Below are 6,544 nucleotides of genomic sequence, written 5' to 3' on the forward strand. Positions count from 1 at the left end.
GTTCCTACTACCGGTCACCTCGGCGTGTCCCGCACATACGACCGGATTCGCCGTCGCGTCTATTGACCAGGTCTCGCATGCTCCGTTAGAAGATACGTCACCGCGTGTGAAGAATGTCAGCGCCGCAAAACACCGTCGACGCTTCCGGCTGGGTGCCTTCAACCGCTCCACATTTCTTCTGAACCTTACTTTTGCGTCGGCTTGGACTTACTCGGCCCCTTTCCCCTGTCTTCTGCTGGCAACAGGTGAATAGCTGTGGCCACAGACTACGTCACAAGCTATGCCATCACAGGAGCCCTTCCAACAAGTTGCGCCACAGACGTCGCCGATTTCTTCTACGCGACGTGATCTTGCAACTTGGTACTCCATGCCAGCTGCTTACGGACCGAGGCCGCACATTTCTATCGAGAGTTATAGCGGAAATCTTACGCTAATGTGAAAAGCGCCAAAAGCTCACTACCTCGTACCATCCGCATACAAATGTCCTCACGGAGCCTCTGAAACGAACCCTAACCGACATGCTTTGAAAGTACGTTTCCTCAGACCAATCTGACAGGGACCTCACTCTACCATACTGACATTTGCGTGCAATTCTTCGCGCCATGACACAGCTGGTTATTCCCCATTTTCCCTGTTGTTCAGCCGCGAGCCCACATTGTCCCTCGATACAGTCATTCCGTTGCCAGCAGCTTCGACAACAGAATATACTACAAATGAATGTACAGAAGCAAAAAAAAAGCACGAGGAAAAAAAAACATTGCTAACAGTCCTATAGGCACAGATGATTACGAAAATGTGGCACAGCACTTTTAGGTGCATAAATAATTTGTAAGAGTGGGGCAGAACTTTGAGTTGTCTTGCTCTGACTCATCGTAGTAGTTACGTTTATGCGTAAGTACTTGTAATGCTCAGTTCGTTCTACAGTGCTATTATCAATTATGTATTGACCATTAAAGTTATTACATTAGCGACTAATGGTGATTAGTTTGCATATGGAAACATTTATTGTCATTTGCCATGTTTTGCTCCACCCATTAATACGCTCGAGGTCTTTTTGAATGGTGAGGTGATTGCTATTGTTGCGGATGGGACGATAGATAATGTCATCAGCAAATATACGCATACGTGAGTATAAGTTGTCGGGCAGGTAATTATACTGTAGGCGAGGAAAAGTAGGGGCCAAGAACACTGCCTGGTGGAACACCAGAGAAAAGGTAACAAAGTAATGAAGAGCTCGCGATAGTCTGTTCTTGCCAAAGACGAGTGTTGAATTGGCCATGTTGGGATATCGCTATAGCGAATTCTTAACAGCGCAAAAGACTGGAAAATTTGGCCGAAGAGAAAACACAGATCGTTGCTTGGAATTGAATGTTTGTTTCTAAGCACTGTACATTAAATGCAGTTGCATAATCGCCCGACAACCACGCGTGACACACAAGCAATTGCCACTCAACACATGACTACTCCCGATGTGTTATCACGGAAAGCAACAGAACGCATGCTGACCCCTTTATTAAAAAAACAAACAAACAAAAACTGTTTTCCGCTTCGATGACATCGCTTATAGAGCCATCTGGCCATGCACTTCGCGACATTGTTGCGTTCTGAAAACTTCGATTCCCGCTCTATTTGCTCTCATCTGCCCCCTCGGGTTTTTGCGGTGTTTAGAATTGGTAATCTTGTCAAAGAAAACATATCCCCCCCCCCCCCCCATGACAGTTTAGCGGCTAAGGTGCCACACCGCTTAGCTGGAGGACAGGAGTTCGATGCCCGCCAAGTAGCCAGGGCCGAATTAACATTGCGGAGGGCACGGTTAAAAAAAAAATAAGGTAGGCCCCTCCCATCTCACCCCACCCGCCCTCTTTCTTTCCAGCTTTGTCATCTGGTCATGCTTGAGACTTGAAACTTTTTAGAGTTAGCTGCAAAGAACACAAGCAATATATTTTTTGCGACTCTCCGGAGTGTTTTATATTACCTAGGCGTTTTCTTACATGCGGATCACGTGGATGGATTGTCATCGTAACGATTAAGTATATCAGGAGACGAACACACAAGAACCGCATAAACATTTGCCTGGTTAATTGGATCGTACTGAAAGAGGACTAAACTTTGCAAGAATTAAGACTAAAATAAGGAGTGCATACTGCTTGTAGAAGTGCAGTCCAAGCATCGTTTGTGTTTCTTCTATTCGTCTTAACCTATAGCGTTGTTTACCCTTATCGGGGAGTGCCTTTGTCAAAAATAGCTTCCTCTATCTGCTACAGCTTCATTGATTATGTTGCCTGCATGCGAGTACTGCCTAAGTTGACTGGTGGGCTATTTTCAGAAATGGTTCGCACGTACTTACAGTCAATACGCTGCCAATCGTCTAGCTACTTTTGATTTCATACAAGAACACCTATTTAAGCTTTTCTAAGGCAGCATTGAACCCGGCAGCGGTGTTGGCTGGTCTCGGACAAGCTGCGCGCCTCCGCTCGGCTCAGAGAATAAAGCATCATGTTCACATGAGACGCCCGTGGTTGCTTGATATGCAGGGCATTTCGTAAAAGCTCATAAGTGATGGTCGGTTTAACACCATCACCAGAACGCTGAAGCAACTGCGGTGAGAGTCTGCTGGCGGCCAGATACTGGATACACGTTGTAGACGTTTCCTGTACACAACCTCTATCAAGCGATGGTCTCTTGAGGTTTCCTATATGACCACCAATCAGGAATTAGGACACAACAGCACTGCCAGAATCGAAAAATCAAACCATTACTCCTTCGGAGTCCTGGCATAATCAGGAAGTTAGTTCTGTACCAATACATAGTCCATTGTTTAATATAGAATGAAAGCATACTACAGCATACCTATGCGTCAGCTTCATACCGGTTATTTTCATTCAGTGCATTAAGCGATGTTTCGAACAGGAACCACCCTTAATGCGCCTTCGCATTGCTTGTTGGACCGTAGCTGCTAAAATCCTGGTCAGGCAGCGCTATGCGTCTATCCGCTGGATCAGCTTCTTTCATCTGGGAGGAAAAGGGTTCTTACCACAGACTGCAGAAATATAAGCTAACTTCAAGATTATGCACGTTATGCAACGAACGACCTCTTGGAAGTGTGTATATTGATTATTGAATTAGGTGGTCGGTTTCTATCAGGGGAATTCAGCAGGAGAGATAAACTTTTTCGAACAAAACAACGAAATCGGCAATTTTTTTTCTGGCCGTTTGGGGGGGGGGGCTAAAACTGGAAGGCCTGGTTCATTGGAACCCTTTGAATCAAGGATAATCTGCCGCAGTACGCGGCGGCCGCGTTTAAAAGGGGGTGGAAGAAAAAAAAGACGCTGTCATTTACTATCGGGAGTAATATGATTGGGAAGACGCGAGCGAATGGCTAGTACTTTCGAGTATCGATTCAATGATGCTCAGATGGCGTTGTTAGATATTCAGTGTAGAATAAGACACAACGGCCTTACTACCAACACGCGTCTTTTTTAACTGCACGCGGAACGTATACCAGATACCTGCACTTCGGGAAATACGCAACTCATCTCCGCGAGTGGCTGATGGCACGCAAGCAGTTGCCGTTTTACAGAGTGCCAACAGTTAGCAGGAATACGGCTTTCTTTGAACTTTGGCTCAGGAATCACTCCACATCGCGCCTGATGCGATTGGCCATGCAGTCACTCGTTCCCGCTAAAATCGCTCGAAATAGTACTTGCACGCAAAGAGTGTCCTCTGAATGCACTAGCAAGAACTGTGATATCAGTGTATATGGGAGCTGCAATGTACAACGCCTCAGACAGCATGACAATGATGGACAGTACACGGATTTTTCTATCTTCGTTCTCTTGGCTCCTTTTGGATTGCATGGCCTGAATCTGCTTGTCGCAAAACGAAGTTCAGCAAAAGTTCAACAGTTACGCTTCATCATCTTGACCTTTCTAGACTAGCGATTTCAAATAAGCTCACAAAGTTCGGAGAAATTCGTTCTCTTCCTTGAAACAAAACGAAAACACAGCAATAAACGAAGCCGCAAGTGAGCTCGAAGCCCGCAAGAACGAAGACCGGGGCAGATCCGTGTACTGCCGTTCATTCCCATGGTAGCCCAACAAGTGCAGCGCCAGAGTTCCCTCTTGTAAATATTGTAGGAACATGACTCTATGCTTGCACGCCGGTTTGATCACTCCCAGGAAATTCCGCAAGGTGGTGGCCAAGTATGATAGAAAAAAGTTGTCCCACTTTCTTAATAATAATAATAATAATAATAATAATAATAATAATAATAATAATAATAATAATAATAATAATAATAATAATAATAATAATAATAATAATAATAATAATAATAATAATAAAGCCACAGCTTTGCCGCAAAGGCGAAGCAATGAACGCGATAGCAACAATTTCAAAGGTCACGGTGCAGAATCGAAACCCGATCGAAGCGTGTCCCACGTTTCTCGCGCACAAGTTACGCACGAAAACGTACTCACAGGTACGAATGCACGCGAAGAAGCGTCCCATTTGTTACTTCGCTGAGTCTGAAAAGCGTGCACTTTTCGCCAACGGAGACTGCAATGAGTGCAATGACCTTTTCGTGCCCGGTAACTACAGCAGAATCGTTCCACGTAAAGCGCGAGGCCAGCGAAGGCGTACGATCCTCCCCTCCTCGCCACAGCGAGATAAGGGCGCGCGAGGAGCGTAGCTTCCCTTTAAGCCGGGCAGACTACGCGTAGGAGATTTGAGCGGGCGCCGCTGCGCGATGTGGCGACGTGCGCCCATTGCGCCATCTTTCTGGTAATGCCGAAAACATAGCAGCGGTAAGTGGTAGATATAAACAGCTTGCCGTTTCGAAGGTAAAGAACGTTCTTCGGGGTGGCTCAGTGGTTAACCCCTCGCTTTCACGACGCAAAGGTCCCACGTTCGAATCCGTGCGCCGGAGTATTTTTTCTGGACTGTGTTCTTTCTCGCATTTTCACATATATAGACACGTATACATATACGGTGCATGACATCGACGTCGACACCGGCGGCAAAATCCAGCCGAGAGTGTCCATATAATTGCTATCGCAGTAATATTGTCGGGGTTTAATGTCCCAGAACACCCATATAATTTGTCCCCCTTTCGTTTGTAGCGAAAATTGACGGTGACATTAATCCTTGCTGGGAGCTCTGACCCTGGGGTGGGAGTGCCCCTACCAGACGCCTAAGTTAAGGATTTGGGTTGCCTCTACCTTTTAAACGTTTTAAGTGCAGAGTATTTTAGGGCCCGGGCCGTCGTATGTTGTCGTGCGCTGTGATCACTTGGCGTAACGCAGGCAAAATCACCCATAAAAATAGAAAGAAAGGAAGTGAGAAACAGAGTGAGAAAGAAAAGGGAAAAAGAGGAAGAAAAATAGAAATAGAGAAAGCACGAAAAGAAAAAGGAAAAAATAGCACTGTATCTCCACGTTACACTGCAAATGTCGTCGAAAGATCTTGCGTCTGGAGAAAGTGAACAAACCGTTTATTTGATGTGCTGCGCAAGAAAATCGGTGAATGATATTCTGGAGGCGCTGTGTTAGAGTGCCTCGAGCGTGCAGCGATGGCGAACGAGCGCATCCAGTCACGTCACACGTGAGACATGAGCGCTATCTGGCAGTTATCTTGGAAAACGGGGCTCGCGGCGTGCGCGCCCGTCTCTGAGGTGATAAGGTGTAGAACGGAAGGCGACGGATAGGTACCACCACAGTGTCGTCTTATCAAAGCGTTGGAAACATTTTCCTTTTCGTGCAAGCGTTGCATGGTCAGCGCAGCGTGATAAACACTATGGTCCTTAGAATTACTTATGTATACCTTTTCAATTGAAAATACTCACAAAGAAAATATTGACAGGTTGTTATGGTGCCTCAGATATGCGCAATAATTGCTTTTTAATTGACAATCGCACAAGCATGAACGCTGAATCGCGATCAATATCGGTGGGCGCTGTGGGTAGGGTCGGCCGTTTGGGGTATCGTCTGGTGCCTTTTAGGGTACCGTTAAGGGTGGACAAATAGACAATCGTACAGACAGACAGACAAAAATTTTGCGTCGAAGATCCCTAAGAAAGACTATTGTCCTTAAAAGGCAGAGAGCAGGAAAGAAAGAGAGAACAGAGAAGAAACGAAGAAGGCTGGCCAGCTCGCATCGACTTCAGGCTTGTCATCACTTGTGCAAAGCTCCCTTAACTTTGAATATGGAATATGATAGCTGCAGTGTATATGTGGCGCACTTGAAGGTAAAACGCTGTGAGTATAAGGACACGGTCACATGGAAGGGTACGGGAAAGGCACATCTCCGTGAAATTGTCCCCGTACCCTTCGATGTGATGTTTTCTTTGCCACGCAGCTTAGCCTTTTACGTCCTCCAACGTTTAACACTATATAGCAAATAACAAGTTTTACCACGCGTGACGCTTATTTTCAATGTGACTACAGGCAGTGACCTCAGCCGTCGTCAAGGCGACGGTCGGCGCCATTCGCCAGCAGCGCCCCCATTGCTTGCCGGGAACGACCGTCGGGCCACGCTGCAGCGCCCG

The sequence above is a fragment of the Rhipicephalus microplus genome, chromosome 7 (assembly GCF_043290135.1).
Source record: "Rhipicephalus microplus isolate Deutch F79 chromosome 7, USDA_Rmic, whole genome shotgun sequence".
Lineage (NCBI taxonomy): Eukaryota > Metazoa > Arthropoda > Arachnida > Ixodida > Ixodidae > Rhipicephalus > Rhipicephalus microplus.